The sequence below is a fragment of the Anser brachyrhynchus genome (genome assembly GCF_964034855.1).
Source record: "Anser brachyrhynchus genome assembly, chromosome: 4".
NCBI classification, from domain to species: domain Eukaryota; kingdom Metazoa; phylum Chordata; class Aves; order Anseriformes; family Anatidae; genus Anser; species Anser brachyrhynchus.
This window is the reverse complement of record NC_137698.1, coordinates 2,998,578-3,021,059: the sequence shown is the minus strand read 5'-3', so window position 1 is coordinate 3,021,059 and position 22,482 is coordinate 2,998,578. Positions and strand designations below refer to the sequence as shown.

At 43.9% G+C, this 22,482-nt stretch overlaps 1 protein-coding gene across 5 annotated transcripts in view; it reads left to right on the top strand.

Annotated features, from left to right (window-relative positions):
• Positions 1-22,482, top strand: part of ANK2 (ankyrin 2) — a gene marked incomplete at its 5' end in the record, with an annotated part of 358,674 nt that overhangs the window by 7,429 nt on the left and 328,763 nt on the right. For 2 of the 5 annotated variants that reach the window (XM_080591178.1, XM_080591211.1), the window contains one exon: positions 19,049-19,186. The exons of the other annotated variants lie outside the window; for them this stretch is intronic. Of the gene's footprint in view, positions 1-19,048; positions 19,187-22,482 lie in introns of those variants that run through there. 5 annotated transcript variants of the gene reach the window in all.

Sequence of the window (22,482 nt, the reverse complement as noted above, 5' to 3'; positions counted from 1 at the left end):
TTGGAGACCCCCCTGAGGTGCCTGGCTGCAGGCCTACTGGGGCTGGGACACAAAGCTGGAGCACCAGAGCCGAAGGCCGCTTGCTGCTTAGCCGCACTGCAGTTTTTCACTTGACAAGCAAAGCGAGTGAAGCACAGCCAGATAGACAGAGACACTGAGAGAGGGCTTCCAGGGCAAGGCACCCCTGGGGGGAGATGGTCCTGGGCCTGGGCTGAGGGGCTGGGAGACCCTGGCTGGATCTGAAGGCTTGCTGGGTAGGCCTTGGCGGCATTTAGGGATGTGAGGAGAGACTAGTGATCCTGCAGGAGAACAGTTAACTGTGAGGAGAATTATCCCTCCTGAAGTCTCAGGGAAAGGATTTCCTTAAACTTATCAGTCTTTTACTACTCTTTTTGTTGGCTTAGCCCGGTGCCTCAGCCCTCACACCTGCTAGCAGTCTTGTGGGCACATCTGTGTTATGGCTCCAGCCGAGGAGCCTGCTTAAGGGCAATGATAACACAGGCAGCTGGTGCTAATTTTGAAGCACGACCATTACACTCAGATCCTGTAACTCACCCAGCTGGTCACTTATTGGGCCAAGAACCAAGTCACCAAGAAGGTGCTAGAAGCAGCCCGTAGGAGAATACTTTGAAGAAGTTTGCATTACCTCAGCAGAGCTTTATCATCACTAAGGATGAGGCTGTTTTAAGCTTGTTGCTGGTGAACAATCACAGAGGTAGTGGTTTATATTCCTTTCAATGTAACTGCTTGAGGGATGTGTTGGTATCAGAGTTATTCTGCTTTGATTTCTGAAGTTTCTCTGTGTGCTTGCTTACTTATGCGTATATATCTAATGAGAAGAGGAGAGCATTTGAGAGAAACTTGGTTTTCTTCTGGAGATTTCCCTTGCTTATAAGACTTGTGTGTGGTGGTTTTACGGGAGGCTGAGTTTTAGCTGTCTGTGTTAGGTTTTGAATGTGAGGGGAGCCCATGGGGACTGTCCTTGCTGAGGGGGTTTGGAGTCTTCTCATAGTGCTCCTGCTATTTTCCTAGCCTGCTCCTTCTAGTTGGGCTGTGCAGGGGCAGGAGTTCAAACTAATATTTTCTACAGCGTGCTCTAGAAAAGGCTGCTTCTGCGTGCCTTGTGTTTCCAGGAGGATTTGCTCGATAAGCTGGCAGTTAAATATTGAAGGAATAGTGCTGTGTAACAACTAGAATGTAGAAGTCAAACAAATGGCCTCCTTGTAAGCCCTTCTGTGCTACGCATGATGTGTGCCTCATGGAAGCGTGACCTGGGGCTCTTAATCTATCTCTGTGCCCTACCAAGAGTAGATTTTTGTAAAGTAATAGTAGCATTTAGTGTAGAATATCAAAGTCATGGTGAACACATCGTATTTCAGATTTGTTACGAAGTAATTGTTGTGAGACTGCCTTCTTGGGGGATTCTGGATTTGATGTTGAAAGGACTTCTGTGGCACTGCCACAGGAACCTGTTCTAGGGCAGTCTCTGAAGCTGTGCCAGTTTCTGGTTGTCTCTGTGTGGGTGTGCTCTAGACAGCCTTGGGGCAGGGGACTTACGCATCTTCCTTGGAGCTGCTGCTATCCACGCTGCAAGCAGCCATACAGCCTTCCCTGGGCACCGTCAGGCTGCCTTTAGACGGCATTCCTGCCAGAAACCACAACAGCTCCACTTGAATTGAGTCACCGTTCTGCTATTGTGCCACCTTGTGATATATCCCTGCACGTGATAACGCTGTGTGGCGTGATGAATGAAAAGGCTGATAATAGAGCAACAGGGAAATAATCTTGGTATCTGAGTTTGCTCTAAGGTGTCTATCTCAATCTATAGTCGCTGAGATCATGCTCCTTGAATGGAGAATATGCTTTGCTGGTGATTAGAGTACTCTAGTTGGGCCTCCTGTCCATCTGTTGGTACATGCTTCTATAGAGAGAAATCTTTTCTGTGTTTAAAAACAGTAATTGGCAAATGGACTTGAGTAGCTTCCTAGTTAACCATCAATAAAGAACTGACTGCCTGAGTGGGGAAGACACTTAACTAAACACAATATGTTCTGCTCTCGTATGTCCTTTTTTTTTTTTTTCTCCCTCTTCCTTTTCATTTCTCTTGTTTAAACGTGTTACTGTCCTCACTGGGGTAGTGAGTAAGCTGGGAATTTAGAATCAACTTTCTTACTTAGCAGGGTGTGGGCTTCAAGATATAACCACAATATGCACTCTTCAGTTGCATTAAAAAAAAAAAAAAAAAACCAACCAAAAAACAAAGACTGGGGTAGTGGGGAGGAGTTAGAAACTGCCATTCATTACTCTGTAGTATTATGAACTTGTGGGGGGGAACAAGTTGTATTGGGAATCCATTGTTGACATGAAGGCTTTTTTTTTTTTCTTTGAGCGATGTAAGTGGGCATCTGGCCGAAGTGGTCTGCTAAGGTTTCTGTCAGAGAGCTTTTGTACTGAAAGTGTCAGAAGTAATGCTTTATAGAAAATGGGTTAAATGTGCAATGCTGCAGATTTTTCAGAACCAAAAATGAGTTATGATGTGAAATTTCTCTTTCACTTCAACAAAAAATACTCCTTTTCTGATCATAATTTTAAAGTAGTATGATTAATGTGCAGTGCTTAATGTCCTGACATTCTGATAATTCACTGCACATGCAATCTCAGCTACTGGTTACTACATCCGCAGTAGACAGGCAACAGCAGCAGTATGTTGGCTTTGCTAATGAGATTATGGCAACCATGTCAGAGTCGCACTCCACTCTTCCCCTGCCTCAGAACTCAAAATTAAAACCCTAGGAGCTTTGGGGAATACTGTTTATAAAGGTGCTTCTGGTAAGTTGACTAATAGTATCCTAGAACAATGTTTGTATCTATTTTCTCTTGGTCTGTGAAATAGCTGCTGCTACTACTTATGCACAAGTGCTCTGCATTTCTAGATTGAATTGAGTTAAAGCTCTAGTCAAGTTGTGGGGAATTTCAGCTGTGATATACATTTAAAAAAAAAAAAAGGCTGCATTGAGCTGTGGGACTGCATAGTGCTTACAAGCAGAGACAGCAAATGATTGTGCTGTACATTGTAGTTTTTCTTTTTTTGGTTGTCTAGTTTTTAAGTATTTTGTTTTTTTTTTTTTTTCTGCAGAGCTGTATTGCTTCTATAGAGTACTAAGAGTACAATATGTAATGGGGCAGTTACTTGAGACTCCCTATATTAAAGGAATCCTTGTTTATACAACAAGGATTCATTCATCTAAAACCCCTGCAAAGCATTTTGGAAAAGTGTTTGCCTTATTAGCTCTTCATATTCAACTGAGTGATGTATATAAAATGGCAGCTACAGCAGATCAGGCTACTGACCTCCCACTTTCAGGAGTTCTCTTTCAATGGTGTTGATAACCATTGATAACCAAGGCAAATTTTCAGAAGTTATGGAATCTTCTTGGTTTTAAGGCTTGTGGTTTCTGAAAAGTGGTAAGAAATTTAAAGAGATGCATCCCTTTCTTAATCTAAGCTTTATTTATAAATTGCTTTATTTGTTGAGGTACTCTGGGTGTGTTAAGATGATGCCTCCAGGGAGGAAGAATACAAAGGGCGACTGTCCTCTTGCAGAGCTCACACATCTCCTGCCACGGAAGCAATGGGTTTCTGTGCTGACCGGCTGATGACATAACTACGATGCTGTTCTTCATTGCCTTTAATATTTTGTTGTTTTCAGATGCCCAGTTAGTTCTGCTGAAATCCTTGCATCAGGCATTATGTTCAGTGTTGCTTATTCTAAAGGCCTTAAAGGTCATGACTTGCATATAAGTGGTAGACTTATTTCATAATAGACTAAATGACAAAGCATTTGATCTCTATGGTGATTGTTCTTTGCAAGGCAAGTTAAATGTTAACGTGGTGCACGAATGTGTTTGTGTGACTGTCTTGAGTAACATGTCTCTGTGGGATGTGTGGCACAGATTGATGTGACAAAATATCAAAGCATATGTGAAAGGCAGTAGTAAAAGGTGTGAGACGTCTTGACTTAAGCTGTGTGTCCAGTTGGAAAATGTTTATCTTGTGGGTTGTTACCGAGCATCCAATAGATGGGAATGTGTTTAGGGCATTCTAAGAGGGTGGGTGGATTCAGCTAATAAATCTGTGCTGTGAATGATGTTGTCGCTTATGTTAGGTCTAATGGTGAAGTATTGCTTTGAGCCTACTTCTGAAAAGATCGAGGGTGTCCAGGCTTAATTCATCTTCTCGTGTAAGCTTCCTAAATGTTGCAGTTTCTTTTTTATTCATTGTTTTTTAAAAGTCCAGAATACGTACCTAACTATATGCTTGTACTCAGCTGAGGGCAATTTCCATTTCATAACTCCTGTGCACCCAGACTTGTTGGTTTAAAAATGCCTCCCACTCAACACTCTGCCTTCCCCCTGCCCCCCCAAGAGAAGAAAATGAACTCTGAAGAAACTTTATTTTTTTTATGTGTCTTAGTAGTAGCTGGCCTTGAGCTCACGCAACCAAAACTCTTCTGAAGAATCTTCTGTGCGCTATTTAGTGCGCTACAGCTCCACGGGTCCTCTGAGATGTTTCTGTTTATTATTTTATCTTTCTAAAAATCTAGCTTTCCCTCTTCCTCCTGCTGTGGAATGGCTGCCAACACTTGGTCATCTGTGACCCTCAGCTGCTGCTGCTGCTCTCAGGAATGCCGGTTTCGTTCCAGCAGCTGTGGGTGGCTGTGGCTGCGGCTCCCTCTTACGTGTGCCCTGTGTGGACGCATGGCTGGCACTGAAGCTGGCAGAGAGAAGGGCAGGACTCTGACATGAGGAGGATCCTCTCGTGACTGTGCAAGAACCTTCTGGGAACTTGAACTTGCTCCGGCTAGCTGCTAATATCCTGGCCTCGATTCAAGATGATATTTTAGTTCCTGCCGCGAGCAGCAGCTGGTCAGTGCACAGAAGCCAAAGCCTGCTGGTTTGCCCGGGACAGCAGACGGGGGCGTCACGTGCCACGTGTCCGTCTCCTGTAGCACTGTGAACTTTGGGGATTTTTAGTTCTAGATCATGTCACTAATAATTTAGTCTTGGATTTCATATAAATAGCTTATTGAATCTGAGCCTGGCCTTTAATGAGGCTGCTTATGAGCATTATTTCTGTAGCAGTCAGACTTATACTGGAAGTGCTCTACCTTGAGTTATTGCTGGGTTCACTGCTGCCTTGGTATGTGCTCTCTACTGTCTGCTGGCTGGCTGGCACTTCATGAGGCGGATGTCCCAGCACTTTTAGGACTCTTTGGTACGAATGACATCAGTGCACACTTGAAAACCTGAAACTAGGGCTGACTCTCCTCTTCCTGGTCTGAGCTTTTTCTAACTTGGTCACTCACCAGGGAGCACGAGCACACATGATTTTCCAGGTGACAATAATTGATGGAAAGATATCATTGCAGTCCTATTTTTACCCCCCTAAGTGAGTGTGTGTTAGCAAAACATTCTGCAGGCTCCACTGAAAGCAAAATGGGCTGCTCCTGAGGGCTGTAATGTGCTAGAAGTAATGGGAAATAGGCTCTTCCATCTGCCCCTGCTGGGTCAAAACCTTACCTCAGCAAAGTGTAATTCCAGTGCTGGAAGCTTTGGAGTAGTCTGTTCGAGTTGCCAGGTGAGACTTTCTTATGCGTTTGTTTGTATATGAATCTAGGAAGACCTTTAGAGCAAGAGTCCAGATTCCTGCTGCGAGTGCTCGTTGTTTGATTCACTGCAGGAATATGCTCAGCTGTTACGTGTGTGATCTTACCATTAAAGGGGAAAACTTATGTTCAGCAAACTCTTGCTTTGTATTATCTGTCACAATGGGTTGCTTGCTGAATCAGTAGGTTTTTTTTATGCTTTGAACTTTTTGCTTTGTGCTTTTGATTGCAATAAATAGTAATACATTGACTACAAGTTAATTACCCATCTTGGAAATTAAGGCTCTTAAAATTTAGAGAAGGTCCACAAATTCCTGGAATAGCCAATGACTTATTCATGAGTATGGAAGGTTTTTCCATTGCTGTCCAGAATTAGGGTTGGTTTAAAGCAAACAAACAAAAACTAATAGCCTTGACTTCTGGGAATTCTTCTATAGTAATTATGAAGTTCTAAGGATGCAAATGGAGAAAAACAGAGGATCTTAAGTTTCTGTGACCCCAAAAATGTAAAAGGGGGAAGTGTTACAGTTCTTACAACGGCAGTTGGGTAAGTCAGAGCAAGTGAAGAACAAGAAGAGCTGAGTACAGACACTTACCTAGAAGTACTTCCGCAAAACTGCGGTTTTTTCCAGTGGCTGCTAGTTCCCCTTCAGTTTGTTCAGCCCTAAGAAGAAAATCTATATTTAGTGAAGCAAATGTGGATGAAATCTACATAGAAGTATTTTGTCTGACAAGTTTTGGATGTGTTCTTAAGACTTGGTAAGTCGATGTTCAGGCACCATAGAAAATCAATCGATACTCTATTTTTGTAGAATGAAATAGCTTGCTCAGCGTGTGCTAATGGGTGATAACCTCTTATCACCCAGACCAATACTGCTCCCGGCAGCTAATTTATTTGTTCCTGGTCTTGGCACCTGTGCCTGAACTATGCTATCGTATAGCATAGGCTGATGGCCTTCACCTCGCCAGATTTTTGACCTTGCTCGTAGCATCTTCTGGAGGGCTCTGCAAGAGTACTCCAGCTGGAAGGCTCGGGAGTCCTTGAGGTGGGGAAGGAGGTGTCTGTCTCTTAGCGTGTGCTTTTGATGGGGTCCTTGGGCTCTTTGGGTTACCTGGGTGCGGTGGCACATCCCACCAGGCAGCCCAGAATGCTGTGTGCCGCTTTATTTCCCCCACAGGTCATTCAGCGCGCTGTGGTTCAACCAGCGAAGGCTCCCTTGCTGCCTGGGCTTGGCTTTGTGGCTTTCTAGTCTTCTTTTCAGGTGTCAGCCAGATGTAGCGATGGATTCAAAAGTATGAGAAATCCCTGTCAAGGCTTTGCATTATTCGCTGCACTTGATGAAACTGAGGTCCCTCTTATCCCTAATAGCCTTCTCTGAAATAAATAAATAAATAACCTTTGCATCTACAAGGGTGGTGGTGCAGGGGGGTAGGAGGCTCTGGTTGTGTGTAATGTGACCTGCCGCAGCCTTCAGTGTGACCAAACGTAGGCTGGTAAGCTGTGCACCTGTCAGCCTGCCGCTTGCGGTGCCCGTATCTGGGGGGGTGTGAGCCGAGACCTTTACCTAAAGTTAGCCTCTGCGTCTGCGAAGGGCAGCTGGCTTGCCTCTTCGAGTTTTGCTAACGTAGGATCGTGGTAACTCTTTGGAGGATCAGTCCTTTGCTGCAGTTGGAAGCAGGAGAGGTTGCCAGCTTCTACTCTGCCCATTGTCCCATTGAGCTTTAATTGGATTAGTGCCTGCTGGGGCTTTTGACGTAGAGCTTTGCTGTTGCATCACCCACGGGCAGCAGTAATATAGCATATATGCCTCTTCCCCGTAAGTTCTACATGACAGTTTCGGTGTATTGCATCCTTGATTTTTTTTTTTCCAAAATTTTTTTAGACTTAAAAATTCATTTCAGTCATAGAAAAAGAAATGCTGAGCAACAGCATAATAGGATTTTTGGAGATTAATAATAGGGTGGCCTGATGACTCTGACACTAATTATGATCTATCTATTTTGAACACGAGAAATGCCTTGTACTGTAAAAAGAAGCTCCAGGCTGAATCCTCAGGTTGCTACAACGCTATTGCTATGACAAACAAACCCCAGAACATGCAGCAATTACCTACCCGGCACTGTGGCTATTTAACAAGGAGTGGAGGACAGCTGGTCACCTTAGTTTCAGTTACAGCTTAATATTTTATTAGTCTGTGTTTCTTATGAGGTCACAAAATCAGCGCACACTTCAGGGCAGCAGATTTCGGGACTGTGTAAGGAACGTGGTGTTAGTACTCGCTAGTTCAGATCGACTCGTGGAATTAACTGTCCTTGGTTATGCAGAGTAAGTGGCTTGAGCTTACATTGCAAAATGCATCTTGATGTAAGCTGAATCTGTTAGAGAATATTCATTTTGTCTTTAATACAGATGGGTGTCAAGTGGAATTTCTCAGGTTTGTATGTGTATATGCAGAATTTTTTTATGAAGTCTTTTCTTTTGCTTTGGTAGTGCATATTCTTTAAAGATCTAATAGGAAGCATGTGTACCAGAGAGATTGTACTTCATGAAGAAACTGCAGTGAACCCTCTAGACTTTTCTCATGAACTAGCTGTAACAGCACATGATGATATGCTTATCTGGAAGAAAAAAAAAAGTTGGAAAATATTGGCTTAAGACTGGTTGCAAAGACAATTTTATTTTCCTATTGTAGAAAGTTAAAAGGATTAGAGCAAAAAAGTAAAGAAGTGAAGTGTTGTGAAATCGATGACAATAAAAATTTTACTGTGTGGTTTCTTGAATCTTTGTCTTAAACTCCGAACTCTTCTTTAACATCAACTGTAGTTGTCATTAAATAATTCTGGCCTAAATGCAGTTACAAAGATAAATGTGTTTTCAGAAACTTTGATAGAGGAATGGAAAATTAAATCTTCTCCTCTGGAGATGACACAGATATATATTTTTGGTCTTTGTTTGTAGGAAGACAGGATTATGTATGGCAGAACACTTACCATGGTAACATAGATTACGATAGCAGAGCCATCGGCTTTTTTTGTACTTCAGCCCCAGTGTCAGCCAGGAATAACTATAAAAGGCGATGTTTCTATCGCATTTTAATCATGTTAATTACTATGTTTTTCACTCAAAGCCCATTTAACATATAATTAAAATAATCATTTTTATGCAATTTAAGTGTCAAATTTAGAAGAACATAAATATGCATATAGAAATCAGTGTGCATTTGGAGAAATACTCCTGACATTCTAACATAGCTGCAGAACACAGGGCTCTTAGTGTCAGTTCTGTACACCATATGTACACGGGAAACCTGTACAACCTTACCTGGGGATGCAATTTAGACCCTGATTGCAATTAAATGTCTGCTCTGAGGCTTATATTCTGCCAAAAGTGAAAGAATTCTTGCATCTAGATGCACATTGTGTATGCTAAAATGTGCGTTAAGACTAAAGCTTCTTTACTTTGCTGTGAGGCTGTAAAAATGGGGAAACTTTACAGTGGTGACTAAAGCGGTTGAAAAGAAGGGGTGAGGAAAGATGGGGATCTTCGTTCTTCTGAGTCTAAGCAGAATATTTTGGAGTACATCTGGACAGATAGGCACAGCTTGGATGCCAGTGTATGGGAATGTTTCTGGGGCTGGAGGGAGGTGCAGCAGCGAGAGGCATCATGTCAGCACTTTTGCACCAACTGAGCTGGTGCTTGCTGCTAAAGAAGCCCATGGAAATACTCCACAGATTTACTTGAGTACAGAAGGGAAAGACAAATGGGAGCTTTGCTTAAATCAAACCCTTTGACCTCATGGGTTAATGTGAAGTGCTTCAGATATCTACTCCTGTGCCAGCTGTAAAGGTGCCCAAAGCACTTTTGGAGCTAACTGCAGCCTGCGTTACCTAGGCTTTTCTGAGCATTTGGCCAAGCATCCTGAAAGTTTGGTGATTGTGCCCCACTTCAGGAGTTCTTATTTCAGGATTATGCCCCAAAATATGCCTTATGTCCCTGCGGAAGGGGATCATTGAAGACATGCTCAGAGATGGTCTTGCACACAAAGGAAACACTGACTTGAGTGAAACTCATCTCTGAATTATGAGTGCACTGGAAGATATTTTATGCTTTTCTGTAGATTTCTGTACACTTAAGAAATTCTCTGTGGCTAAGAGGAACTGATCACTTATATAAGGTCATCAGTGGTTCAGATTCAAAACTGGAAACCTCTCAGCAAAACAAACGATCCTGGCTAATGCTTTAATTACAGTCCAGAAAGAATTTTAGTTTGGAGGGGGATAAAATTAATGGCAGGCAGTGATCTATAAGCCTGGCTTACTTGGGGTGTGTAGGGATCCACCTGAGCAACTGCCCCTCGCGGTGCTGAAGGCAAGGCTGTGGTCGCTGTCATGGCTGCGGTCAATGCTCACTGCTCTGGGAAGTTCCCCTGGCCCCAAGTTATTTGCAGCAGCCTGCACTGAGCCACCTGCCTCAGCAGGTGTGATGCTAAATGCCTGTTGAAGAAAGGAAGTGAACCTCTGCCTGGAATCCAAATTTATCTTTGCAGCGGGTTAATTGTACATCTCGTGATGCAATCAGTATTAGGCTTCGTTTGTGGGCTTCAAATTGCAGAGGTACCAAATTGCTCAAGCGATTTTTGAATCTGTTTAAGTGTTGGAGCAGGTGTGGTGTTCGGGGAGTCATCAGAGACCCACATCAGCGTAAGGCAATTCAGGCTGTATTCTAGCGGGTAGGGGAGGTATTGCTTGTGGAGCTGACCCAAAGCTTTTGGGAAATGCCTGTACACAAAACAACCTTGGACAGAATGGAACTAGCAGCGAGGACAACAACAGTACTATTTTAATTTAATATTCCCAGTATAGTGTTTCACTGTAATTAAACTCTGTTCTTTGTCATTTTCTGTGTTATTCTCCAGATTCTTTACTCTGGTAGTATATAATAAAAGAAAAAATAAATGCAATTTTCAACCCTGTGCTGCCCCCTCACTTTTAAACTTTTTACAACTTTGCATGTATTTGGGGAAGAAAAAAATCAGCAGCTATAAACAAGCTGTTTCTGCATGAGTACATACAATAGAATGAAAGAATGATACCTCATATTCATACCTTATCTTTACAACAATTAATGTTAGAAAATAACTTGATTAAACTTTGACTCAAATAGAAGTATGTGCTGGCAATAGATGTGTTAAGAAGTGACAAGTAACATTGACTTTTGATTTTAAATAATGGTTGCAATGCTCAAAAGGCTTGCAGACTAACTTGTTACTTACTTCTCCCCCAGTAATAACTAAATGTGCAGCGGGCAGTAGCCTCCAATATCAGCATGTGCATTTTTATTTCCCTTTGGCTGGGCAGTAAAGCTATAAATCCATCACAGATGCGCATACAGAGTTGCTCTTTAGCTGAGCTGAAGCAAGACGGATGGAATTTGACCTGCTGCATGTCTTCATGGGGGATGTGTGTGGAAACCACCTCACAGTGTTTTGGGTGAGAGAGGGTCTTGAGCTGCGTGCAGCTATGATTAGGGACATTGAGGAGAAAAAATCGCACTAAACTTCTGTCACCTTAAAGAGAGCTGTTGGAAAGCTCTGTGTGCCACCTGAGTCCTCGAATTGTGTGGATGCGGGCAGTACTCCGTTCTTTAAGCACTTGAGGGGAGGGGCTTGGTTTATAACCATTATAACTACAAAGCAAAGAGGATTTTTTTTAGGAGCATGGACTGTTACAGAAAAAAGGCTGACTCTTGCAGGTTAGGTTAATTTTTGCTTTGGTTGAGACAAGTTGATTGTCTGAAACCGTGTCCGTGTGCTTCACCCACAACAGAGGATGCAACAAGTGTAGTTTTCTTAAAGGGCAGAGTGGCATCTCTGTCAATTTAAAAAGAAGTTACCTTTTTTTTTTCTTTTTTGAGGTGAAGTGTCATCAGTCACGTATGGTGCCCCTGCCTGATGGGGAGTAGTCGTGTGTTTACCCAGATGCACAAAGTTTAGAAGGAAAGTCATAACTCAACTAGCCAAATATTTGAAGGGTGTACCCATTTTGGAAGTCCTGCACATAAATGTGCTCGTGTTTCACAGACTGTTCTGTGCTCTCCTTGTGTTTTTTCCTGCCCTTGCAGAAGGAGGACAATAGTTAGGCAAACCGCTCCGTGGCATGCCAAGCCCTAGGCACATGTGTGAGGTGAGCTTGTTCACATAGCTGGGCCGCCTCTGAAGAGGTGAGTCGGTAGGAAAAAACACGTTCAGCCACTGATCTACAGAATTATTACATTTGGCCCTAAGTGCTTTTTAATTTGATTTGTTCTGCATTTCCTAAGCCTTTTCATATGTTGGATATCCCTATGGGAAGAGAAGTCTTCATTTGCTGGCTCTGGCAAAGTTACAGTAAAGGTTTAACCTACTAAACCTGTATAAGACAACCGTTAGATAATGAGATTTTTGAAATTAGTGGTGTGTTTTCTCTCTCTTTCTCTCTCTCTCTCTATATATATATATTTAATTTTATGAGTATTTGAATTCATTTTTGAATTTTTCAATTTGAATGCTATTGGAGACCAGATCCTGACTTCTTTTCTCATTCTGCAGAAACCTGGCAGGTAGACTTCTGTTGCCTCACACTGAGGGAATAACGGCTATATGTTATTGAGGGAATGCAGCTTTCTCTTCCAAACATCTGCATCTTGGCTGTGCTATTTCCCAAGCACGCCAGTTTGCATCCTTCTCACCCCTAGAAGTTGCCCTGGTGTATTACCATTGGCATGCACAGTCTTACTGGAAGCGTGATTAGCTTTCATGTGCCATTTTTGAGATGGATGTGTAAGATATAAAAAAAAAAAAAAAAAACACGTTTTTTATCTTGATGTTGTATGTATTAATGCCTAAATCACCAAGGGTTCAGCAGAGGTTTTAAACTAGTAATTTGCTTGTAGCAAAACTAAGGGAAAACTAAATACGCGGTTTCCAAGCATTCAGTAGCACCGTTTTCATATGGGTCACGCTGCTGGGGCATTGTTTATTTCAACGCTTTTGCGTATTTGCTACATATAACTGTGCTATTTACTATTTTCCTTGAGAATTACAGAAATTGAATGTTAAACTAGCTACTCTTAAAAAAAAAAAAAAAAACAAACACAAACATAGTGATTGACAACGTGGGTGCTAAGTCTCAGGCAGCAATTTGAAGGACTGTTCTCCATCACAGAGGCAGAAACTAACAAGATGCTTGGCTGAGGGAGCCTTAAAAACACAAGTTGTAATGTCAGCTATTCAGCTTCGTGTTTTGAGTGGCTGTGGCTGTCTATTTGTTCCATTTACCCCACGCATTAGGATAGTGTCAGTGGTTGCTTATGTAAACGTGTCCAGAGGACAAACTTTATTTAACTGAAGATGCTTCCAGTAATCGTCTGGTTTTCTTGGAAGTGCCTGTCTGGCTGTTTTGATAGGCTGGCTCTTAAACAGTTTATCATATAAATCAAACCCGGTTTTGGAAAATGCCTGTGTAGGCCATACCTCTCCCCTCTCGGTCAGAATAAGAGCAGGGAATCTTATCAAAGCACGTTCATCCTGAAATATTCAATGTTGGGAAAGAGTAAATAGCGAGTTTCTGAAAGGGAATTAGCAGCAACTAGAGAGGTTTTCAGCAAAAGAGGTGGGAGAGGCTGGAGCCTAATCTGTAACTCTTGACCATAGTCTAATGGGAATCTACTTGGGAACAAGGGTCTCCAGATACACTTGCTGTGGGAAACCCTCTTCTTGGAATTGGCTCTGTATTAGACACAACAATTCATTTCAGACTTTTTTTTTTGCTGTTGCTTGTGTTTCGTTTGTTTTTGTTTTTCCATGTATGTATTCTCTTAAGACTTGAGATGAACTCATGTTGTAGCCTGAATATAATTCAGGCAGCTTTTAGAGCAATTCTGGTGGCTACAAAGCTATGTACTTCTTCCTCTTGGTTCCTTTTAATGGCTTAGTGGTTCACATTGTGAAGTACTTTCTGTTGGGGCACAGCCTTGTGAGTCATGCCAGGTTAAGATGCTGATGTGTTCAGACAGCCCTGTTTGTCAAAATGATATGTTCTTTCCAACTAATCTTAAAACAAACTTGAATTTTGTGAGCACCATCGTAGGAAACCCAAACTGTGAGACTTGGGATTTAGAGGAAATCAGCATGCTTACATTCTGCAGAAACTCCTGTTTGCAAAGTCAGACCTTTTGCCAAGCTGGTGTCAGGGTCAGGTAGGTGACTATTTGGAACCTAGGATAGTCATGCCTACGGAAACATTCAAAATTTTTCTTTCCTTTTTTGGCACTGCCATGGAGAGCTGAGACTTCACAATGTAGAAAGCATCTGGTTTTCATTGATTTCCAAAATGATGCTTTTGGTGGGACTGGCTGTTAGTCTGGTCACTGACATGAGATAGAAATCTAGGACTTGGAGTGCATGCTGAACAGTTTTCCTGGTATTTGTCACAAGTCTTATACTTGTCCAAAACTTACAAAATTCTTTTGTAAAATAAAGTCACTGGTAAACTTACTTCTAAAATAAATATTTTTTCCAGCTTTTCTGCACAATCATGTGTGTTAAGAGGTTACTTGAAAACATTAATGAAAGCTGTGCTACTTAGGAGCCAACTGTAAAAAAAAAAAAAGTGCATTTAACTTGGAGCACTAGCAAGAACCATGAGAAGATAACTTTGGGACAGGGAAGTTGGGGAAGACCCCTTCTATTTGAATTGAAAGAGAAAGGAGAGGGCAGGGGAGAACAAAGCTGTTTGGGAGTGGGGACAAAGGAGAGGGAAGATGATAAAAGACACCAAGGAAACTGGAGATGATAGTAAAACACTTTCAGCTGTGTCCAAAAGTCTTACAAATTCCCAACCCAAAACATTTCTTAGTATATTTTAAACACTTATTTTATAAAACATACATGAAAACATAACTATGTGGAAGTAATGCTTTCTCAGAGAACAAGATCTTACTGAGCAAGATCTTTGCAGCACATCTGATTTTCTTTTTTTTTTTTTTTTTTTTATTAAATGGCACAGTAACTAAACATACAGGTGTTGTTTCCCTTCAGCTGTTATTCTGGAGTAGATCTGGCTTTCTTGTTCATCCTTTGAAATCTGCACTCCAATAGATACCGGAACATGAACCTTGTAGATTCTGGAAAAAAAGCATAAGTATAGATTTGTTGGGAACTTTGATTTTAAGCTGGTCTTCTGTACCTCCAAATTACAAATAGGATGGTTCAGGAGAAAGTCAGAATTAGAACTATGCGGAAGCTGTGAATTTGTAGCCCTTATTTATTTCCATAGTATAAATAGCACGCGTGTTCAGTCTTTGCTTAATGCAAATCTCCTGGCTTGGAATACAAAAGTAAAATCAGATGTGTGAAATGTTTGCCGATACAGAAAGCATTTCCCCGGAGATATGCAAAGCTGGTTCCGTTCGACTGCTTGTTCTTCCTCCCAGGTTCCTGCACTGCCCCACAATTGCCCTTGTACCCATCTGTGGCTGCAGCCACACCGCTTCACCTTGGAGCATTTGGGAGTCAGCGGTGACGTTCGTTCTCATCAGCGTACTTGGGTGTGCCTTGAAGAGCCACTTGAGTGAGTTTGTTCCTGCAGAGCCCCACACACATTCTCATTCTTTGTTTCAGTTCCTCAAACAATTACAGCCCAACAGTATGTAGGGGAAAATCCGAGATTTATTGTGGAGCCTGAGTTCCTATTTTCACAGAGCAGGAGCTTTCTTTTAATGGTATTCAGCAAGATCCCTTTCTCACAAGAACTGTGCCAGAAGATGGCATTGCTGTACACAGAGCACTCATCTCCATTGCAACAAGTCATTAAGAGGAGTGGAAAAACTGCAGCTTGAAAGTCCATTAGGCTGACAGGAAACAAATTTGCCTTCATATCACACATCAAGGACAGTTCCGTTAAGATATATAATGTGCCGAGGAGTTGTTTTTTGTTGTTTAACAAGAAGCTTGTGTTTAAAAGTACAGATTAGTCTGTGGGCTGAGTGGGTGTACCTCAATACTGAGAACTCTTTCAAATGGAAATAGAAGACACTCATTAAAACCTCCTCCTGCTCACACCACCTCCTGCCAGCATCTTACTCCTTGGCTTCAGAATCTGCGTGTTTTCCTCAAAACACTGTCTCCTAACCATCCATTAGGCACAATGGAAAAAGTATTTAATAAATTCTTTTGCTAAGGTATAGCCACAATAGCAAGTAGCTCTGGGCACACTCCAAGGGCTTCATCAGTGAGTTGAATCTCAAAAGACAGTAAGCGGTCCTCTGAGGTAGGTGAAATTTTGGGGAAAAGCTGTACCAGACTCAAAGAAATGTTTTGTATTCTTTTTTCCCAACTTTGTACTTGATGGAAAATCCTGTTATTCCAGAGGGAGCACTGTAGCTCTGACTTCCCGAATCTGTAGGATGAATTGCTGTGATCACAGTTGGATTGCAGCTTTTCTTGGAAAAAGACAAAATCTCAGTTCTGCTGGCTATCTTGAAGTGGGTGCAGTCCACAGGGAGCTCTGTTTGTTATGACTACACTGCGGTCGTGGCTGGGCGTGCTGATGGAAGCTACCTGCTGTGTTTCCAGCTCCTTCAGGACCTCAAGGATTTGTCTGAAAGCTGCTTGTTGCTATCGTGAGCTCTGGAAAATCATTAGGTTGGCTCATGCTGGTGGCTGAACTATATGAACCGCCTCCTTCAATTATATGCCAAACACTAAGCAGAGATGCACAGAAATTCAATTAGAAGGACATAATGCTGGAAATTAACTAATACCAGAGAACTTCCTCTTGCCACCACTGTAAATGAAGTTAAATTCCTTTACCAGTAAGGCTTTGAGGGGGAGGAGAGGGAAGACAAATAACAGCGAACAAAAATAGAGTATAGAACAATTCTTACCAAGTTACCTCCTCAGCCAGAAAAATGAGTGCCTCGCATCCTCCACTTGTTAACTTGGCCACGTTTTGTTCCTTCATCTTCCTCCCTGCAGGAGGCTGGAAGAGGAAGCCAAGGACTGAAGAGCCGTTCTTTTCCTCTGCTTTTCCCGTTATGTGATGGGAGTTGCTCTGTGGGGTCTGGCTTGGAGTTAGTGATGGACAGGTGTGGCAGTAGGAAATGTGATTTTTTTTCAGTGGGCTAGGATCCAAATGTGTGGGTAGATCTTACCTTGATCTTTCCACAGGTAGAGACTCCTCTGGGAACAAGAAGGATCTGCTTTTAATTTAAAACTTCCGATTGCTCTCTTTAACAGCAGCTCTTGTTGCTGTTGCCTTGGTGAAATAACTGTCACAAAAATGGAACTTAAAAAAAAAGAAAACAAAACCCAACAAAACAATAAACTTGCCTTTCAAATACCCAAGGCTCTGATCTACAGTAATTCACAGCTGTTATGTAGGCATAGGCTAATGTGCATTTGGCAAGTGTTTTTTATGGTCTCTGTGGCTGGTTCTGCCAGGAAGGTGAAAATTGTCCTTCATTTAGTGGTTTGGAAGGTGGTGCGTGAGGGGCTCTTCTCAGCGCTGGCCTTCGGTAGCTTCTTTCTGAAGGGGCTAGTGGTGGAGAGGAACCCTTTACTTCACTAGTTTGTTACCAGGCAGGAGAAAACTCTCACTTCTGTGGGGAAATCCTTGAAGGAATTTCCTTGAATCCAGCAGGAGAAAACTGCTCCTTGCTGTTGGCAGGTTCCTTTGGCCACTTCTCATTCGTGCTGTTGAGATGTAAGAGAGGTTGCAAGTCCATGATGGAAAAGACATTCTGAAGTCTGTGGATACTCACATCCCTCTCAAAACTCTCTTTTGGGTAGTAACCTGCTATTTTATCTTTTAATAACTTGTTATGGGGCTGAGTTGCAGATTACTGGCCTCAGAAGCACCATGCCTGCTTGAGCTCGGAGGCCCGATGGGTTCTGCCAGTGGCATGGGAGCAGGCAGAGGGCGACCACGTTGCTCAGGTGTCATTGAGCAGAGCATGGAGGAGCCACTGTGACCAGTGAAGTGGCTTGCTTCCTTTCTGCCAGACAGAAGGGCTCGGACTGCTTTGGCACCCAGTGCAGTCCACTAGAAACCATTAAAACATTGCTGCGCTCCCCATCCTTCCTGGAGTCCCCGCGAGTGTATCTGTATTTACTTATATGGCTGTGCTGGGCCTGCTCCAGCTTCTTTTACACTTGGGATTTGTTCCTGTTGAACTCCGGAAGGAGTCGGATGTGCAAGGGGTGCAGCATTATGCTGGACTCATTATGCACTCAGAGCTAAAAGCATTATTGATTTCATTTGCTATGAATGAAACAATTTAGATTTATCTGGAAAAAAGAAGGAAGGAGGAATGGGGGGGGGGGGACAACAACAAATGAATGTTTCATGCCGTGCCTTTCAATGCAGCAATTTCCTAGTTTGCTTCATTGCTGGCTTCCTTCGAATGGCGCTCGGTGCGTGCTCTGTGCCGCAGGACTCGGAGCACCCGGCCTCGCCGAGCCGCGCAAAGTACCGCCGGTCCCTTTGGTCTCGGGTGGGGATGTGAGGCACGGCACGGCAGTGGTGTGGGCACCGCGCAGCTTGGGGGCACGTATAGGAAGAGATCTATATTTATACAAAAAAGCATGGATTCGGCCAGGCTTTACCCTGCTTATGGATTTAATGGGAGGAGCACTTAGCACTGTTAAAGCTTTCTCAGAATTGCTTCCAGATAGCACAGACTAGATATCGGAAACCAGAGCTAATGTATACAGCATCCCAGAGCAATTTCTTGCTATTTTGGCATTTCTTGCTACTTCCTGTTCTCTTTAACCCTTTCCCTAGTGCAATTTCAATAGCACATCAAAGCCTACTTTCTGATGCACGGGCCAATATTTTCTCACGAAAGCTATCAAGCTGTACCTGGCTATAACGGTTCGGGCTTCCAGAGCCGTGTGCCTGGACAGCAGTGTCCCCTTTGGGACTACGGCAGGGTGTTAGGTGCTTAGTACAGATGTTTTTACCTCAGCTATCTCTGGTAGCCCTCAGCGTTGGGTTCTGTGACCACAGGGAGGGAGCAGGAAGGCTGTGCTCACACTACCCTTTTCTGAAGGGCAGGTGTATGACAAGCCCGTAAGTGACGGCGGTTTCTGCCCCCCTTTGGGAAATAAACCCCGGTGCCGCTGACCTGGAGCAACCCTTTCCTCTCAGAAGCCACCATTCCCGCCCCAGCCTGCTTCGCCCTCCGCCCTGGCAGCCTCCCGGTGACTTCGGCTCTGAGGAGGGGGCCGCGGGGCGCGGCCATTTGGGGCGCGGCCGTTCGGGGCGCGGCCATTTTGGGGCTGCTCCGCCCAGGGCGGGTCGGGGCGGCCCTAGCGGGTCCCCCCCCTCCTCCCCTCCTTGCGGCAGCCCCAGCCCCGAGCTGCCCGGGAGGAGCCGCCGGAGCCCGTGAATGCCCGCCGCCCGTTGCCGATTTCAGGCTGATTTCAGGCTGTCTCCGCTTTCTCTCCCTGCCATCGCCCGAGTGGAGCCGGCCCCGCCGATGTGAGGGCTCCGTGAGGGGTGACGGGGGTCGGGGGGTGCGCGGCTCCTGGGGGTGGCGGCTGCTGGAAATACGCACGGCTCGTCCGCTGCTTTGCATAAGGGTGTGTGTGTGTGTGAGGGGGGATCGTCTGCGATGTCAATCCATCCTCCCTGGTTTTGCCTCAGCTATGCATAACTAGCTAGCTGATGCATTTTCCTTTTTTTTTTCTTTTTTTCCCTTTGTGGTACCGGGTTGAAGAGGGAGAAGACACCCCGAGGGCATGCTTAAACTGCAAGGAGCCTTTGGTGGGACCGTGTCTCCGAAATGCTGTTGCTCCTTGCCTCTCTCATTTTCGCAGGGCTGCAAAATGGGCTCGGGCAGCACTGTGTGGAGGTGTTACCGCAAGCAGAGCAGCGTGAGCTAGGTGCTGCAAATGCCTTCGTAAATCCGTGCTGCCCTCCTGGCTTAGAAACCTCCGCTTCTATCCCAGCTCTTGCAGGAGAGTTGGGTGATATGATAAAACAAGAAAGCATTTAGCAAGCTGTCTCGCTAATCTGTAACCTCTGCAACTTTGTTTTCGCTTGGTGTATCATTCGTATTCCCTCCTAAGTGCCTTTTCACAAGGCAGAGCCACACGAGGCTTGGCACCTGAGGGAGATTGCTGCTCGAGTCTGGCAGGCAACCCGGTGCTGGGCAGCCCAGGGCTTAGTCTGAAGCCCGCTAAGATCAGCGACAAGCATTGCGCTGACCTGGACAGGTTCTGGATCGGGTCCCCAGCTGCCCGCCTGTCTAACCAGGGACTGTGGATTTCTGCAGGGTGTCTTGATGCCAGCTCCTGAACTGGTCTCTAAGCACTGAAAACAAATACTTGCATCTGCTTTTCTCTTATTGCCCTTGTAGTAAAAACAGTACGGTTTTATTATAAAACTTGCTTTTGTTTTTTGTCAGATTATCTCATTAGTGTGCAGCAGTCCGTGGACCCTAGCAAGCTGTGGGTAATTCTGCGTCTTGTATACAATCCTTGACTTGTCTCTTCTGTCTGTGCATTAGGCTACAGTGCTACGGCCAATAAATTATTGCTTCCAATGCTGCTTGGGTGTTCTGACTGTAATTAGACCTCTCCAGGGCCTGCTACATTTGTAACCCTAAAGAAAAGCCTCTTATTGTTACTATTGAATAGCTTTCTCTCTTGGAGTGATTTAGCCCTGTACCTATATGACTGTGTAGACTCTGTAATGAGCTTAAGCACTGGAAAGAGCAGGACAATCTGGGATCTTTGTCGCACTCTCCAGCAGCTTGAGTCAAGGGAGGCTTCACCATAACCCGTGGCTATGGCTGCGAGACTGGAGTCACATTAATCCACTTCAGAAGTGGTGGGAGTAGACCCAGCTTCTGATGTTTGAGTGACTTCTTGTGAAGGTTTTCAATGTCCATCACGACAAATCTGTGACTAGAAATGAGAAAGGTGACTCCTTGACCGTAGTGCCCTAGAAGAATAAATACCAAGTAAAGCTTTCTGCAGTCTGTTAGTGGGTAGCTCTAGTCTCGTGCTGCAAACTGTTCTGTATGCTCAGTATTTGGGTATCTTTACTTGGTATCACTTATCCAAAAAGCATAAGCAGATATCTCAGATAGTAAACAAAGCAGCAGATTTAAGTTAATGCTAATGCGTTTGCAGTCTGAGCCAAAAGCTTTTCAGGGTTATTATAACATGCTGGGCATACAGCCCATCCATCTAAGTGTCTGGAGGAGACAAAAGTTATGGATTGACTCATTGTACCCATCGGCTCATCTGAAAGTCAGATTCTGCCGTTTGTTGCCATCGGTAATTTAGTTGTTTTAAGTATGGCTGCGGACAGATGGCAGCGTGGCCGGAACATTGAGATGGGGATTCTGTGATCCCAGCACTGCCATGGACTTCCTGCGTGACCTGGGGCAAGCCAGTCAGTGTTTTGGCAAGAAGTGGTTGGTGACGCTTCTTGTTCTGCAGGATGCTGTGGAGATTGATGGGACCATATACATGCGATATAAAAGAAAACTTACTTGTAGAGTGGATGCTGTATATGTGCTTTACAAACCTATCCTACAAATGTGCTTTGTGCTGTGATTGATATACTTGCATGTCAGCATGCACGGCTATAGGTGCTAAGGTTTAACTTGCCCCAAATCAGTACTCAAGTTTTATTGCCCAACTGTGAAAGAGCCTCTTTGTTCATCTTAAATTACCAGCTAGTATTCAGAGCCTGTTTCAGTTGTTAAATGTGGCATTGGATTTTGTTGTGTCTTAGCAATGACAAGATAATGCAGACTTTGACAAGGACTTAAGTATGTAATTCCTGTGCATGCGGGATAACGACATGCAAACTTCTACTCCTGTGACTGCTGCTATTGTCATTGAAAATTATTTGGGCATCCAAGGTTTGGAAGATTTGACTCTCGGAAGTAGTTCATTGGGAGTGCTCAACCAAGCGGAAAGCGGTTATCCTGAACTAGATAAACCCTGTTTTTTCGAATTTATACATGTATGTGAAGTTGTATTTTAAGCTTAATAACAGCAACCCTGATTTAGGAGAATAAATTGACGATGTAGTGGAGATGTATGACATCTGTCTGTTGGGAAGTGAAATAATTGTGATCTCATTGAACAACTTTATCAGGGTTAGTTACACAGAACAAAGTTCTTCAACTTCTTGCAGCAGCGTTAATTACAAGCTAGGCATCCTAAGTGGGTTATGATGCACAGTAATTAGTCGGAGCCTTTTAAAGATATGTTTCTCTTTCAATATAAATGATGTTAGTTTTATGAGCATACAAAAAATCAATCACGTTTACATCACTGCTATGTTTTTTTTTTTTTTGAATTCATTGCTTCAATGTGTAATCTCGCTCTTGTCACAAAGCTCAGAGGAGTTCCCTCTGTGGCTGCTGTAGAGGGAAGCCCCTCTCTGACCTGAAGCTAGCGTGTGCTGGGCACTTTGAGATGAATCCCAGTACTGCCAGCACCACCGTGCTGTGGAAGCCTGGTGCCAGCCTCGTGCCCGCAGCAGCCGTCGAACCTTCCCAGCCTCCCCCTGCGGTGCTGGCTCTTCGGTGTCTTCTGCTCCCAGCTGTGTCTCCCGCCAGCCATGCCCGCTGTCTTCATGCAGAATTAACCTGGAATTTGGTGGTTTCTGTCTGAAAGAACATCAGTGGTTTGTGTGAGATATTTGGAGCACGATGCCTGGATGTGGTTGGCTGTGCTGTGTCAGCTTTTCGGCAGAGCACCTGTTCTACTTCCAGAGAGTCTTCTGCCTTCTCACCCCCCACCAGGATCCCT